The following is a 17760-nucleotide window of genomic DNA, read 5'->3' as shown; positions in this document are numbered from 1 at the left end:
TCCCGAGCCCCTTCTGGTCCTGGCGGGACATTAATGCTCTCGATACTGCTTGGGGACAGTTCCATGATTTGTTTTGGGCGGTTGCCGTGCCCTGGTGCTACTATTCCCTGTAGGAACTATTGCATGGCGTCTCGGAAGGGATGGGGCGTTGTGCCTCTATATTCACCTGTGTACAGATGTCCGAGAAAGGTCTATTTATTCCACACCACCAGGCTCCCTCATTGCTCTTCTCAGGCTTGGTCATTATTACCCGTTCATGGTATCTCCTTCCTTGATAATAAATAATTATTTCCCGCGTCAGGTGTCCCTGTAACCGCGGTGGCTACTACTAAGTGCCAGTCACTGGGACCACAAGGATCCCTGCTTAAATATTTGTCGTCCCATTTATAGTCATCCTGGTTACTATACGGCCATGTGTCGGATGTAAAGATCCCCTTTGCATCTTCAGTTAAGATTACCGTCTGCGGCTGTATCCCAGACGCCCTTGCCTTCACGAATCGTCCTGCCAGGGCAGCCCCATATTTTTATGAGGCTTCTAATCACTACTTGCACTTATTTGTTTCCAGTGTTGTCCGATGTCTCCTCAAGTCCATCTACACGTTTATAATGACTGGCGTGTATCCATGTCGAACTTCCGGCGATCTTAACAGCTATCAGCTCTTTTAGAAGGAGCATTTCAAACGGTCCCAGCCACCTCTTTGCCGTCCAACTTTTTCTTCAGTAGTCTTTCACCACTATCCTGTCCGGAGTCTCTCGATCGTGCATCTTCCCTTCTGCTGATTGGGATAGTACTGCCTTCACTGGATTCTGTATTTGAGATGAAAGTGTAGAGAGTTTTATACAGTAACATATCATCCCATCCTCACAGTTGTGTGTTATTTGTCTTACCTTAGGTATTGAGCCAATTCCTGTATTGGGCACTCTACCAAACAAAATTCCAAACGGTCTAAGATTGGCTCTGGCTCTCCTTCTAGATCTCATATACATTAGCACAATTGGAAGTGCCTTTGTCCATGTCAACCCGAGCTCCTCACAACATTTTGTCAATTTATTTTTTTTCGGGTTCGCATTCTCAGTTTCCACTGCCCCACAGCTCGCTGGATGGTAGGCACAGTATTGCCTAACATTTATTCCCAAGTAATCACTGATCTGCTATAGGGAAATATCGAGAAATGGTGTCCAATTGTCGCTGTCAAGCCTTTCAGGGATGCCCCACCTCGGAATTATTTCAGGTCGCAAAGCCTTGGCTACTGCACTGGTATCCTGTTTAGACGTAGAGAGCGCTTCCACTCATTTGGAAAACATATGAACCATTACCAGACAATGCCTATTCCCTTCGTGGGTGTTAGTACAATAAAGTCCATCTGTAAATGTTCAAAGCGTCTTTGGGTTTCAGTGTATGCTGCCTAACACATCTATATTCCCCTCCCCACATTATTGGTGGAGTAGATAACACATCGTTTCAATATATATGGCAGTAGTGACTAAATCCCATAGTGTACCAGTGTGCCAAAATACTGTCGAACATCCCCCCTTTTGACACATTGTCATTACTGAATGTCAGTTTGGCATAGAACAGCAATAATGATCACAGTAGACAGTGTTTATAATTCCGGCCACACCACACCCCTTTCCTCATGCTGCACACTGCCGTTGTCCATTCACGCTTCTCCTCCGGCGTGGCCTGCGACTGTAACGTGGCCTGCGTACGTCTGCTTTAGGGGTACACATTTTTGTCATACACATGACAAACTGATAACTTGGTGGCTGCTGGGCTGCCGTCCTTGCCGCTGAGTCTGCCTTCGCATTACCTTGAGAAATTGAATCGTTATTTTTGTGTGGGCTTCACATTTACACACAGCGATTGATTTAGGCAATAGGACCACCTCCAGGAGGTCAGAAATCAGGCCACGGTGTGTGATGAGTTTTCCAGTGGACGTTAAGAAGCCCCTTTGTTTCCACAGGATTCCAAAATCATGCACAACCCCGAATGCATATCTGCAATCGGTGCACATATTCACTGTCCTTCCCTTCGCCAATTTGCATCCCTCACTCAAGACAATCAAATCTGCTGCTTGCGCTGACAGATGAGAGGGGAGTGATTCCGCTTTGACTATCTCCTGGGTAGTTCCTACAACATACCCAACACAATTCCGGCCTGCATCCTTTCTTCTGAATGCTGACCCATTCAAGGAAAACTCCATATCCGATTCTGAAGTGGTGAATCCTGCAAGAATGGTGTGGGGCTGCAAATTTTATAAGTTGCAGCGACACAGTCATGTGGGACTCCATCACCTTCTGTGTGGGGAAGGTTAGCAGGGTTAAGGACGGTACATCGCTTTATTGTAATGGTACACAACTCCAATAACGCAATATAATGTGTGAGCAAAAGTCCTGTCGACATCTTTGCTGTCTTTTGCTCGGAAACCAGTAACGATACTGCATGTGGGATCACAGGATGAAATCAACATAGCCGACTACAGGCAATCTTACCTTTATGGGGTCTAGTTCAACTGAAAAATAAGCTCCAGGCCTCAATATCCCCCCATTATCTGCAACAGTACAGATGTCATGAAGTCCCGCTTCTCATTGTACACAAGGCTTGTTTGGATTCAGAATGCCCACTGCAGGTGAGGTTTGGAGAGCCTTTCTCAATTCAACCAAGCCACTCTCGGCCTTTGGGTTCCACTGCAACGGACTCTGGCTCTGCATCACTTTTCCATGGGCTACGTCACTTAGAGGCGCCTTAAGGGTTGCCTAATGTGGGAGAAATGTTCTGCAGGAACAGCACATTCCCAAAAAAGGATAGCAATTGTTTCTTCTTGTGAGACTTTGAAACTTACTGGATTGCATGAACTCGGTCCTGACCAATGGCCTTTCCTTGTTCAGACATTAAGTGGCCTAGGAACATCACCTGTTGTTGCACAAATTGTAGTGTTGTGCGATGAGCTTTGTGCCCTTCCCTCGCTAGATGGCAGAGTGACGGACGGGTATCCTTATCACATTGTTCCTCTGTTGGTGCTGCTCTTCAGTAATCGTCCATATACTGCAGAAGCGCTGACCCCATGGTTAAAACATTAGTCTCAGACTCCTGCGTAGAGCCTCATTATTTATGGTGGAGAACTCACAGTAGCCTTGACAATGTGGCATGAAAGTGTGCGATTTACATTTGAATGAAAAGCGATCCAGAAATGACTCTCTGGGTGCACCAGTACATGAAAAAAAGGCATTTGCTAAATCCACAACAGAGAACCATTTACAGTTTGGTGGAATTTGAGCCAATATAGTATAGGGTTTGGTAACATTTGGGACGCACAAACAACAGTGTTATTGACTGCCTGCAAGCATTGAAGAAATCTCCATTCCACCAGTTCACCTGGAATGCTTGCTTTTTGACCCGAAAAATAATGGGTTCTCACCGGTGAGTTTTCACAGGGAATTATCAGTCCAGCTTTCAGGGGTGAGTCAAAAACTGGAGTAATTTCTTCGATAGCCTCGGGTTTTATTGGATATTGTGCTCTGCAAGGACGATACTCAGAATTCGAGGTTATTCTTATGGGTTCACAGTCTGTTATGAGCCCCACATCATGTTTGCTTTTTGCCCATAACACCATTGGGACCTTTCTCAATCTTGCGTCCGAGACTTCTCCCTTAGGAAAACGCCAGGCTACCCTCCTCGGCTCTTCAGGGCGAGCGGGAGTTTCCTGAACTATCCTATCTGCCTGGGTTAGCCAATTAAGTTTCTACCTGTATGTCCGCATATCTTCATTGAAGCAGATACCCACTTCGTCGGTCCAGACCCAAACTTTTGTTTTTGTGCCTTTAGTACCTATGGCCCCAAATTCTGCCATCTGTTGCTGGACACCTTCGCCAATGACACGTGAGGAAAAGCACCTTCCACATCAAAAAGATAGCGTCTACTTGCCGTCACAGATACTTTAGATAAATTTACACTGACTGCACATCTGTGATCATTCCAATAAAATCCGCACAATAACAACTGATCTGGTTTAACCAATTTCCTGAACCAATCCTTCTGATATAATTCGTCAGAGCCATCGTGGTGTATGTATGCTATGCAGTGCAGCATGTCCCCAGCAAGAAAATCGGTGTGAGTAGGATTAACAGCGCGAGTGAATTGCTCACTGAACTTATCGTTCTCTGGCTTAATCGCCACTCATAGACATACATCAGGGGTCGTGAGTTGTATTTTAAAATCTGCGTTGGTAAATCTTCTTTTCGTATTACCTGCAAGCCCGTCGGGGTACTGATGAAATCCAACCACAGTCTCACTATGAGATCCAGAGCCATCAGATTTAAAGGACTGAATTCCCATGACAGAAAATGGGAATTGGAATGTTTCCCCATTACTGTTTTCGCACAACTGGGGTGCGGTAAATCTCTCTCGTATCACAACTCCTGATGCACCCATTGAGTTCAGAAGCCATCCACTCATCCTTATTTCTGTCGAGTCTGTGTACTGGCTTGATTTAAGAACTGAATATGTTGCCCCGGTATCTACCAAAAAGGTAACTGGTGTACCTTCCACATTTATCATCGGTATGTATAGTCCACTGAACATATAGTTTACGTTTCGCAATCTCAGCGGTCAAAGTAGAGGTGGGACATGCTTCAGTGCCCGTAACATTAGTAGAAGAGATTAGCATAAGCGAGTCCTCATTGCCAAGCATAAAGGAAATAGACTTTCCTGTCCCATGTGGGCTGCCCACCTCCACCTTAGCCTGCCCCCGTCAGTCACCATGCTATCCAGCCTCCAAAGCTGACTAAAGCTGTCTGTGCGGACAGTGCCTCGCTCAGTGGTCCATTAATCCGCAAACAAAGCACCCGCCAGATCTACCTCTGCTTTTCCATCTTTCTCTTCCGCGACCTTCACCTCTGTCTCTCTTTTCCCGCAGCACCTCCATCCAATGGCTGGGCGACTATATACATCATAGCAAGGTGAACTTGATGTACTTGCTGTTCGCTCTTTAGTTTCCGCTTATCCTTCTCTTGGACCAGCAAGTTTTCAGCATGTATCGCGTATTGTTTGATCAAACTCAGCTTTCCGGTTTCCCAGGTCATACATGGTTCGTTTAACTTTTCTTGCTACTTCGCCCGTCAGTCCTTTGATGAAGCTGTTCCTTAGGTGTGCCTCATATGGTGTGATATCTGCCGTCGTTATGTTTTCAGGTGGTATTAGTCCCTTATGGGCGTTAGGTATTGGGACATTGTTTAACCTTCTTGTTGTTTATATATTGCAATTTTGGCATGTCCATTCGCAATGGGAATGCTTCGCCCAGGCGGTTGCAAGCGCTGCAACAAAAGCATCAAAGTCTTTGTTCTCCTCCACCTGCGGGTTGGCTGCTCTGGCATGGATATTTCTGGCTGGCCATTTATCCTTGATTTTTGTGACATTGGCACATAATTTTGTCCCTGGAGGTGTCTCATCTCATGTGGCGTGCAACGGAACTCGATACAGAACTTTATCGCTTCTTCAGCGAACTCATTACCTCCAATCTCGCGTGGGTCTGTCAACTGCCCATACGAAATTGCGAAATCCTTAATGTTCCATGGCCATTGGACCAACACTGGGTGCCATTCCGTACCTGCAACTTCAACCACTGGTGTTTACAGAACCACATGATTTGATGATCGGACGCCAGTACTCTCTCCGTTTGACATATAATCTGTCGTGGGTTGATCGCAAACAGGCCCTGGACACCTTCCAATCTTGGAACAGAGTCCTCCTTTTGGGCTTCTTGCTTCAATTGGTTACGGGTACGATATGCTATTGGTGATCAGCAGACCCTGAGGCAGCGGTCGCTGACTTGGAATCCTTGCCAGGTGTATCTCGTAGAGGGGCTGCAGGTCTCAGAGGCAGCATTCAAGGTCAGGATCTGAAACAGACTTAAGACACTGTACGGCTTCATGAGGTGTTTTTGCCTCCAACTGTGACCTGGGAATTTCCAACTGCCTTTTACTGAAAGTTCCTCCCTCCGAAAAACCACATTCCTGGATTCGCAATTCGAACTGCTTTACAGACTCTGGGCCATAATTATTTGGCATGCATTGCATTTTTGATTGACCATTCCTTCAGCGTTATTGGAAAAGTGTTCAGCTCTCTCTCTCTCTAACTCTCTCTCTCTCGCGCGCGTGCACAATACTGTGCTTTTTGGCAACATAATTTGCTTTTACCTCCAGAGGTTCCCTTTCATTTGGTGCGTCCATCTCAATACCTTTGTTTTCGTAAACCAAGAAACCACATACTGGTACGTGTTTGGCAAATTCAACTCAGATAGTGGTGGCTCCAAATCTAAAACCACACTTAAACTTGTTGTCTACTAATGTCTCTAGAGACGGCAATACTTTCCCTTGAGCTTTACTCGAATACCACTCGAGAGTCACTGGAACCTCTTCCTGATACATTTTATCTCTTAGAACGAGTCTCTGTGTAGGATTTCTTAAGCCACAACTCTTATCGCGACCCTATTTGATTTGGACCACACTTAAACTTGTTGTCTACTAATGTCTCTAGAGACGGCAATCCTTTCCCTTGGGTTTTACTCGAATACAGCTCTAGAGTCACTGGAATCTCTTCCTGATTCATTTTATCTCTTAGAACGAATCTCTGTGTAGGATTACTTAAGCCACAACTCTTATCGCGACTCTATTCGACTCGGACCATGGCGCTGGAGTGATCCACAGTTCTCCAGCCCTCTCGCGCAAAGGGGCGAATTTAGCATTGGAGATGAAGTGAAGGTCCTTCAAGGCGCTGGTGCCTACACCTACTGAGTATCTTTAGAATCTTACCTAGTCGTGGGGTCCCAGGCGAGCCCCCAAGTTTACTGTCGTGGACATTAAATCGACTCGACTCAAATGCTAGCCAGAGGAAAGAAAATGTTTATTTTGGACACTGCAGAGTTGACCCAGAGGATTGACCTGACGGTGTCAGAATGATTGTGAGTGGTAGAGGAATGAGTGTGAGGAGGTTAGCCTGAGGATGATAGTCTGAGTGTAAGGGGCTCGTCTGACAATTGCGGAGTGAGTTTGAGGGGTACAGCATAATGGTGATGGAGTTAGTGTGAGGGGTCATGGTAATGCATTAGGTGTGAGTGTGTGAGAGTGACAGTGATGGCATTTGTGAGGGGTTCAGGGTGATTGAGACATAGTGATTGTGAGGGATACAGGGTCACAGTGAAGGAGTGACTGTGACGTAATCAGTGTGACAGTGATGCAGTGAGTGTGAGGGTATCATTGTGACGATGATGGAGTGAGTGCAAGGGGGTCAGTGTGACTTTGGGGGATTGACTGTGAGGATGCCAATGTGAAAGTGGTGGAGTGATTGTGACAGGATATGAGTGAGGGAGTGATTGTAAGGGGGTCATTTTGACCATCACCGTTTAAGTGTGAGGGGGTCAGGTTGACGTTGATGGAGTGAGAGTGACAGGCATCAGTGTGACCCTGGTGTAAAAGATGTGAGGCGGCCAGGGTAACAGTGTTGGAATCATTGTGACAGTGTATAGGTGACTGAGTGAGTGTGAAGTGGTCATGGTGAATGTAACAGAGTGACTGCCAGAGAGTTAGGGTTACACTGACGGAGTGACGATGATGGTGGGAGGGTGACAGTGATAGAGTGATTTTGAGGGGGTCCACGTGATGATGATGGAGTGATTTGGAGTTGTCAAGAAGACGGTGTTGAAGCGAGTGTGACGGGGTCAAAGTGACAGTGACAGATTTTGTGTGAGGGCTTCATCTGAGGGTGTAGCGGTGATGGCAAAGGTGTGAGTCTGTGAGGATGATAGTGATTGAATGAGTGTGAGGGATTCAGCGTGATTGTGATGGAGTGCGTGTGAGGGGTTCAGCGTGATTGTGATGGAGTGAGTGTGAGGGGTACACTGTGGCAAGGAAAGGAGTGAGTGTGAGCGGGTCAGTGTGACAGTGATGCAGTGAATGTGAGGGTGTCAGTATGATTGTGATGGAGTGAGTGTCGGAGGTCAGTGTGAAGGTGACGGTGTGAATGTGCGTGGGTCAGGGTGACGGTGTCTGAGTTAATGTGAGGGGATTAGCATGATCATGATGATGCAGTGAGTGAGGGTGTCAGTGTGACGATGAATGTGCTGGTGTAAGGGGTGAGAGTGACAGTGAAGGAGTGAGTATTAGAAGTTAACGAGTAGGTGATGGAGTGAGTGTGACAGGGTCACGGTGACGGTGACGGAGTGAATGTGAGGGGGTTAGGGTAACAGTGATGGAGTGAGTGCGAATGGGTCAGCTTGACAGTGATGAAGTGAGTTAGAGATATTAGGGTTAGTTGATGGAGTGAGTGTGAGGTGGTTACGGTGATGTTCATACAGTGCGAGTGAGGAGGTCAAATTGACGGTGATGGAGTGACTTTGAGCAGGTCTGGGTGACTGTGATGGATGTGTGTGAATGGGACAGAGTGACGCAGTGATTGTGAAGGAGTCATAGTGACAGAGACGGAGTGTGTTTGAATGGGCATGATGTCATGCCTGCCTGGTCTGGGCAACATGTGATTCTAGACCCAGATCAATGTGTTTTGCTCTTCACTGCCCTCTGAGCAATTACGCATGGTAAATTCTGCCTAGCCATTGAACCCTACATCCCGTGAATATACAAAAAAAAATGAGACTCCATGCATAGAATTGGATCAGTTTTCACAAGCGTTTTCGTGATAGATGAAGAAGGAATCGTAAAACAATAAACACAGAAAAGAAGAAACCAATGTCTGCAGGAACAAGGAACAATTCAGAAAGTAAGTAATAGCAATGAGGGAGTTGTTCAGATGCTTTTCACTTTAGGCTACGGTCGGAACATGCCCTTGCTCGTGTCATGTTTGGGAAACATCTTTTGACAGGCAGAATCAGGAGACCTTCCCTGCGGATAAGAGTTCTTCCTACAAATTCTGGATGGAGTTGAGTATATGGCTGTGTGAAGCAGAGAAATTAGCGAAATTGGGACGGGAGTTGGTGGTGGGTTAAGGAGACTGCGAAATGAGTGCATAGAGAAAAGGAGTCTGTAAATTGTGTGTTGGAGGAGAAGGGACTGCACGAGGATCGTGAGGGGACGAAAATGAGTGCGCAAGAAGTGGGCTTAAAATCTTTTCAAAGTGCAATGGAAGTTCCCAGCATGAGAAAGGGAGACTAATGGAGTCAGATATTTTACACCTGACAAAAAAGGTACATGCAGTCAACTGGTATCCACTAGTTCTTTACTGTGACAATCAATTTCTTGTTAATTAATATAGAATTTCTTGTTCACGGCTGCGACAACTGTGAAGGGAGGAGGAAAACTTCACCGTCCTCTTCACATGATAACCACACTTCCCTAACATTGATTTCAACACTCTCAAAATCTCCCTTCACCCCGCCCCATCCCCGATCCAACCCTCTGACTTGGCATCGCTCTCTTGACCTGACCTACCTGTCCATCTTGCTTCCCAACTATCTGCTCCACACGTTCTACCAAACTATAAAAATCAATTCCTATTTTTGCCTATCTTTCACCATCCCTCCTACATTTCACTCACCCCAACACACCTTTCTCTATTTCTCAACCCCCTCCCTCTCCTCACCCCTGGTGGTGTGTTATGCCCTAAATGTTGACTCTCCAGCTCCTCAGATGCTGCCTGACCTGCTGTGCCTTTCCCAGCAACACAATGTATCAACTCTTGTTTGTAGTTTTGCAATTTCAGGAGCTACGACTATTCTTAGGAAATATGTAGTTTAACTGAATGTAACGGCACTGTGCTAATTATTAAATTTAAATCAGAGATGCAGTAAAAAAAAGCTAGTAACTATCTGTTTAAATGTTCCTGTTGGTTTGTATTTGTGATGGAAAAGTCTCAATTGTGACCACGTTAATCTGTGGAAGATGTGTTAAGGCTTATCGAATTTTATATGTGGAAGGGTATAAGACTTATTTTGGAAAATACATTTGTTGCATGCCTCGTTCCTTGTGCCACTTTCAGTTCTGTGGTATTCATAAACTTAATGTTTCCATTGTATGTTGCAACCTTAAAGACTAATGGAGAGTTGACTACATTTGATGAAATTGGTGAATTCTAATTATTGTTTCTGTGTGAGTCTAAATTTGAGTTCAGTAGTAACTAAAATAACTGAGTCCGGTTACTGCATGGCAACATCACCGATTTAAATAAGCCATTGAAATTTAAAAAGCAGTCCTCGAACAAAACCAAGAGGTGCCCTCAAAATAGTTCATTGAAGTCATGAAATGTCATATTCCTAGAAATCCTACTGTTCATTGTTACTCTTTTTGAAATGAAATGTAGAGCAGAACAGCACAGAGAAGATGCTTGCAGTTGGTTCTTTTGACCCTATTTGATATTAACAAGTCATTTCTAACTTCTAGTCAGTTACCTTGGGATTAGTAAAAAGAATATTTCGATGTGTATCACAATGTAGGCAATTGGCAATAATTTGCCAATCCAATAATGAGCAGAAAAAGAAAACTCCTGTCAGTGGTTATGACTCTCAAGTTGCAAGCTGGAAGTAATATCAGTGCTTGAGTAAAACAAAAACGGTAATCCCTTTAAGAATGCAGACCCAGTCTCAGACCAAAAGTGTCCAGTCATCTGCAACCTTACTTCCAAACAAGTCCTCATCATCCATTAGCACTTATAAATTATTTATGCCCAGTCTCCACATCTCACTCTGTGCAAATTCTGTGGAAAGACGTAATAAGAAAAAGATTCAAAAATAGAAAATAGTTTCAACACCAGAGCTCATGTATTGAGGCAACCTAACAGACACACAATCGAAAGAACAAAAAAAAAAGATGTCTGAAGGAATAGAATCACTATCACAGGAGTTCTCTGTCAACTCACATTAGAAAGAGGAACGGCTTGAACAAGACAAATGGAGACACCATATTATTAATCACAGGAGAACTTCACAGCAAACCTCCCACTTGCATCTCAATTCTGTTAAAGCGTAATCAGCAAGTGGAAATACTCAAATCCTAGGAAGGAGATCAACTGTTTGGTCTCTTCAGGAATTTAGAAAGAATAGGAATGGCAAGGAAGGTTTCAAGGTGTGCGGAAGGTGCAAAGCATCGGATCATGGCAGAAGAAGTGGAGCAGTAAGCATGTGGGGAAACAGTGAAACAGCAGAGTGTGCGGGGGAGCAGCTTAGAATGCAGGAATTAGGGGCAATCAGGTGCCGTGTCAGGGCAGCAGGAGGATTGGGCACTGGGAGAGGCGTGTGAAGGAGAGGATACAGGGAGCAGTCACACAACACCTCAACTCCTCCCCACCCACTCTGCCATGAACTTGCAGACCCTGGTCCTCCTCCATCATTACTGTCTTACCAATCGACGTCTGGAGGAAGACCGTGTCATCTTCAGCCTTGGGAAACTTCAATCCTATGGCATCAATGTGGATTTCACTAAATCCCTCATTTGCCCTCCCCTCACCTTATACCGGTTCCAAACTTCTCGATTAGCAACATCTTGATGGCCTGTCCCATCTTCTAATCTTCCTTACCAACTGAACGTTAATGTTCCCCTCCTACCTAACCCCTTCACCACCACGTCCATCCACCTATTGCAAACTCAGCTTCCTTTTGCCAGCCCCATGCCCTCCTATTTATCTCTCCACGCCCGAGTCTCCCAGCCACATTCTTGATGAAGGACTTTTGCCCGAAACGTCAACTATCCTGCCCTACGGATGCTGTCTGACCTGCGGTGCTTTTACAGCACCAATCTAATCTTGACTCTAATATCCAGCATCTGCAATATACGCTTTCGCCTCGCAGTGAGACAAGGAGGTGGTGTGGAGGAATTTCAAGGCTCAGGAGCTTTGGGGTGCTTACGAGGCAGTAGGAGACAACGGAGGAACAGGTACAGGCATTCGGTGGAAGGGTCATGTGTACAGTAGCGATTGGAGCGGCTAGAAAAATGTGCGAAACAGTGAACAGAGCCGGCAAGTGGATGAGTAATTAAGAAGGCAGATAGCAGGCAAGTTTGAGGAAATAGTCAAAACACAGGTTCTAAAGCAGTGAGGTCAGATGGGGCAAACAAGTGAACGGGCAAGAGACAGAGTGACTGCACGAGGTGGGTAGCAGGAACAGGAGGACAGCGGGGAAGAGAGTAGAAGCTGGCAGGTAAGAAGGTGGTTTCAAGAGGAGAGCGCGACAGGGGAGGGAAGGGTGCTACAGTGATGGGGCAGGAAGAGAGTCACAGGAAAATATGGGCAGAATCAAGGATCAACAAGGGGTAGGATAGTGGAGAGGCATAGTTACTGCGAGGCAACTGGCAAATCAGGCAAGGTCTAGGGGCAGTGGCCAGAGAGAAGAAGGAACAGCTGGGCGGCTACGAAAGGAGGGAGGGGAACAGGCCGGGTAAACGGGGGTTTGGACGGATGGTGGAGCGACAGGGCTGAAGTAGGACTAAGGGATAATTTCGGTGACGATAACGCCCCTCGCCATTGTGCTCTCTTAATGCGCAGGAGTCACAGTGACACCGGTGTTTGTTGGAGCGAAAAAAGCCGCCACTCTAACTGTACGGTCATAGCAACAGGCCATGCGTGGTCACACTTGACCCTATTCCAAATCCTCGACAGCCTTCATTGCTGAGGCTTTGCTGTGGAAGCGCCTATCGAACTGAGGGCTAACCGAACGCCTACCCACCTCGGACGACGTTGATTGTCACCAGGCTCAGTTCGTTGAAAAGGCTGAATCCGGCTTCTGGATGGAATAACCCAGCACGTTTGAGTTTTCACCTGGACGTACGGCGCAGTGACATCGTCGTGTAACGATGTATGACGTTGAGCGTGAAGAGGTGTCAATCGAAGTAACTCGGGCTCGTTATTCATTCATAATAATCGCAGGTTGGCACCTGATGGCAGCAGAAGACAGCACACACACAGGAAAATGTTGTCACTCTTTCTGTATCTGTCCAATCAAAACCTTCCCTTTTCTTCAAAGCACCTGTGATTGCTGAGTGGCATAGGCGTGGAACTTGTCATCTCAAGGGTTTTCCTCTTGCAAGTTCGAGCCCAAAAAGGTGGAATCTTTAAAAAGGGATTCTGACCAGAATAACATCAGCCAGGGTCATGCGAAATGGTGGCGCGGCCTTGAAGGGCTGAATTGTCAACGCCTGATCCTAATTTCAACTTTTCTCTCTGGAACAATATTTCAAGTGAAATTCTGGAATAAATTTGGAATGTTTTTTTTTGTAGAATATGACATCAGCAACTCTCAGTTTCAACGAGAGAAATAAGTTATCTTTTTGTTGCTCCAAAACATGGTTTGATTTCCAACTTCACGACAGTAAAGATTCGAGACCTGTTCATTGACAGGTTGATAGCTCTGCACTAGTCCGTTAGCTGCAGCACGTTGCCTCCGTATGCTGACTCTTCGTTCCTGCTAATGAGACCCACTACCGCCCTGTCAACAGCTAACGTAATAATATAATTTAACTGGACATCAATTATCTTTAGTGGGAGAGCAGGGTGAACAGCAGTGGACTCAGCAGAGAGCCTCGGGGTGCCCCCGAACTCAGTGTGATGCTGTTTAAGATGCTGTTCCCAATCCGGTTGATCTGTCAAGTGTCCAGCGAAGGTGGTTGAGGGCAATGGGGATCAGGGTCTAAACTTGCCTCGTCACAAGCCTCTCAAAACACTTCATTCTGATGTGTTAAAGCAACGGACAATCGTCATTGCGGCAAGACACTGAAGACTTCTTCGGCACAGGGACGATGGTATTGGCCTTGAAGCACATTCGAACGATGTCACAACTCAGGGAAATGTAACATACGTCCATGGGAACATTGGCCAGCACGTCAGAGCATCATCTGATCAGACTGTGAGGGATGTTATGTGGTCCAGCAGCATTACGTGGGTTGACTGTGCATAGAGTTTGCCCCACCTCAGTCGTGATAAGCTTCAAAACCTGGTTATTAGGAGGGAGAATGGTCTTCCTCACTTCCACATCATTTCAATGCTCAATCCATGCACAGAAGTATTTCAACTCATCCTGGATCCGGGCGTCACCAGCACAAACAGGCAATGCTATGCTATGGTTGCTGATGGCCTTTATACTCTTCGACATGCTCTGCATATCACCACTGTCCTGATAAAGTTTGTACATTGTCTATATGTATGCATGCTTTGCCTCTTTGATGGCCCGTGACTACTACCTATAGCTGCCTGACCGATTGCTGAATTAAAGTCACATGGATTGCATTTACGTTTTGTACATGTTTCACAGTAGCTGTTTTAAAATTAAATTTCACAGGATATTTGAACATACATTTTCATCTAAAAGTTACAATCGCGCGTCATCCCAGTCTTGCAATATCCGGCAGGGATATTTAATGCAATAACAGCAAATCAGTGCCAACATGTTCTGCCCCACATTTCATACAGTTAAACAATCAAATCTTGAAAATAACTTTCATAACAATGCTCTAACTGAGAGGGACTGTCTTTTAAATTCCAGGCAGAGACTCAGAGTTTGCAAAGAGATAGACAAAGAAGGAGAATGAGATAAATGACCTCAGTTGAAACGATGGGACATATTTACCATGAGATGTATAGACACGTTTCCAGTTTCCAGCTTTTTGACAATTCAGGAAGTGAGAAATTGCTTCCATTGTCACGAATTTGCGATACCCCAGAGTGCCTTCATACATGTGTTCAATACATGTGCCTTAATGCATGTGCACAGTAATACACCGATTCTGCAGATACCAAAGTAGCATCTTATTAACAATATATAGTTATGCAGTTTTTTTTTAAAAAAAAAAGGTTTTAACCGATATGCCTTTATTTAACCTGCAAATATTAGATATACAAATTAGGTGATCTAAGAACTGATCACTCAGTGAGAATAATATACTCCAGGAATCAAGAATAACGCCAATGGAAAGGAAATTATTAGAACAGCAAGTATTCGCCTATTGCAAACAGAGACAGGAGAACGTTAAGAATTTTGAAATGGAAAAATCTCAAAATAAAACCTGAATTATCACCCTGTGACTGTCTTCACAGGTAAAGGGCAAGGGCTAGTCGGTTAGATTATTCAGAACACTGCTGATGCATACCAGAAAAAAAACCCAAGCTCAACGGCCATCGTTCAGCTTCACACAAATATGATTTTTAACTGCGAGAAATGCACAGCAGCGCTGCTAGCACCATGGAATCAAAAGTGGGCTCGACTTCTCAGCTGATAACTTCCCCTTGGAATTGAAAAGTACTGCCAGATTTGCTGAGCATTTCGATAATTTTCCGTCTTTTGTTCTCCCATCTTCAAAGGAGTATGGAGAGTCTACATCAGTAGCAGCAGCCATGTGTCCCGTCAATAATTCAAGTACTTGTTCAAAAGAGAACAACTGTTAGAAATTCTCCGACAGTTTTCAAAGAATTCAAAACGTATCGAAACGTGAGCGCTCTGGTACACGTATGTCTTACCTGATATCCGACACGCATTGCAGATTTGAATCAGTAAGCAAGCTATGGCCCGGTTGAAGGCTTAAAAAATCAACATGGATGTAGCCCCTGAGGGAGTAGAATTGATCGTTAATTACTCTGAGTGAAAGGTGTTCAGAAAAGGTAGGAAAACAAGGAAAGGACATTTATTGGTGGCATTGGTTGAGGAGAATATTGAAGTGATGAAAGAAAACACCGTAGTAGATTCAAAGGCAAATTTGGGTCAAAGATAAATATTTAGAAGTGTTCAATTGCACTGAGCAGTGTCGTTCATAGATCATCACTTCTGGAAAGGTCGTTGCTGAACAAATCAGGATCACACTTCACATTGAAAAAGTATATGATATCATTTTGCATCATCATTCATAAACGTTAAGATTATAGTGACATCTTATTTAGACATGACTGACTATATTTCCACATATTTGCACACAGGAAATTTATTATAACTCCACATTTTAGAAACATGGATTTGCTTCATATTGATTCTCCCATGCTGATCAATCTTAAAATAATAGTCAGAAACATCTGATTATTTCTCCAAATGATTCTGAAATGTTGGCCTTTGAGGTCTCTGTTTTGAAAAAGTTGGCAATTCTTTCTCTCTCTTAATTTAGGTTTGTGCGTTCATAACTTCTTCTGAGTATACATTGACTTATTCACCCATAATCCAAGTTCAATAGGATGCTCTGTCCTCTGCCCAAAGTTGCAAATGGACATTCTGTCAAGTTCCTTCGCATTCAGCTCACTCGGTTCCTTCCTTGTCTTCAGGAGCAGGAAAAGTCAACACAGATGATTGTCAAAATGCGTTTAATGAGGACTCGCATGGAGAAGCTATTTGGGAAAATGCAAAGACTTGACACGTGGAAAATTTTAATATGGATTTTGAATTCGTTGGCAAATAGAATCTAAATGGAATTAAGTTGTCTTTTTTGTTGATTAACAACATGTTGCTCAACATAAAACTAATTGGGGTTGTGAGTTGTGAGGAAGATAGAAAGAAGTATAAGGGCAGCCTCGAAAATCGCATGTGCAAGGAAGCTGATGCAGTACAGTGTGAATTCATGTGAATATATGCAAACTGGAGAGGGATCACAGCACCATCACCAGGTTATTTGGAAGTGTCATTTGGAAGCGATTGGTTAAGATAGGTATGCATCCACTAAAGGTTAGAAAAATGGAACTGAATTTGATTGAAATACATACAATCCTTACAGTAATACACAGATTAACTGGATGTTTCCCCCGATTGCAGAGTATACAACGAGGTGTCCAAGTGTTCGTAGAACAATTAGGACTGACATGAAGAAACATTTCTTGAGTCAGAGAGGATACTTCTGTAATTCGCTACCAAATAAGTTTATGGAGGGCAGTACCATATAAGGTTATGGAGGCCAGGTCACCGAGTGTATACAAGGATACATTAATTGCATTTGATTAAAAAAAACACTTCAATGGGCGTGAAGAGAACGCAGGAATATAGTATGAAGAGTGCAGATTAACCGAGATTATGTAGAAGGACAGAATGTGCTGGAGGTGACTGACTTGGACATGGACTGGAACTAAGAGTCAACAGCTTCAAATGAAAACGAGTACGATGGTTGCCGATTCTGACGCCGAAGAGAGGAACTCAGACAATGAATCGTGAGGCCGAAAATAGAACGTTTTGTGTCAGCAGAGTTAATTGTGCGGGTCAGGAGTAGTCACTACAGGAGATTCTCAGGCTGCAGTTTTTAAGTAGCAATGGAAACAAACGTTAGTGCAGTTTCTAGCAGTTGGAGGACATTGTAAAGTTGTTCAAGCAATATGCTTGACATGACTTTGACAGATGCCTGCGATTGTTGTTCTCTGGAGGGCTGGAATTTAGCATTTCGCCGTTTCTCCACTGTGACTCGATTTCAGTTCAGGGAACTGAGCTTTCTAAGCTGTTTTCTCGGTTGCATGAGATTTGTTCATGAAAAAAAAGAAATTGTCTTCACTATGGAAGCCGACAGTTGTCATAAATAATCAAGGAATACCTCCAGTCCATTCAATCTTCTGCGCATGGTGCAAAGTGTACTCTTTTTGACTGCACTCAAGCAAGTGGAAATTAAAGATTCGAAAGGCTGCACCTTCCCCATTCACTGACAAATCACCCTTCATGAACTTCACCACACACATGGGAAAACTCTACGACGCAGTTTTGTAGTCCTGAAGAAATTTCCTAATTTCAGTACTTCAATCTGTTGAAACCGATTATTTTGATTGCAGGAACATCATTTCAAATGGGCGATTCCGGTTAAGTTTCATAATATCAC

The sequence above is a fragment of the Chiloscyllium plagiosum genome, unplaced genomic scaffold (genome assembly GCF_037043375.1).
Source record: "Chiloscyllium plagiosum isolate Xiang-an unplaced genomic scaffold, Cpla_swu_hap1 HiC_scaffold_51, whole genome shotgun sequence".
NCBI classification, from domain to species: Eukaryota; Metazoa; Chordata; class Chondrichthyes; order Orectolobiformes; family Hemiscylliidae; genus Chiloscyllium; species Chiloscyllium plagiosum.
The sequence above is the reverse complement of the archived record's forward strand: the minus strand, read 5'-3'. Positions refer to the sequence as shown.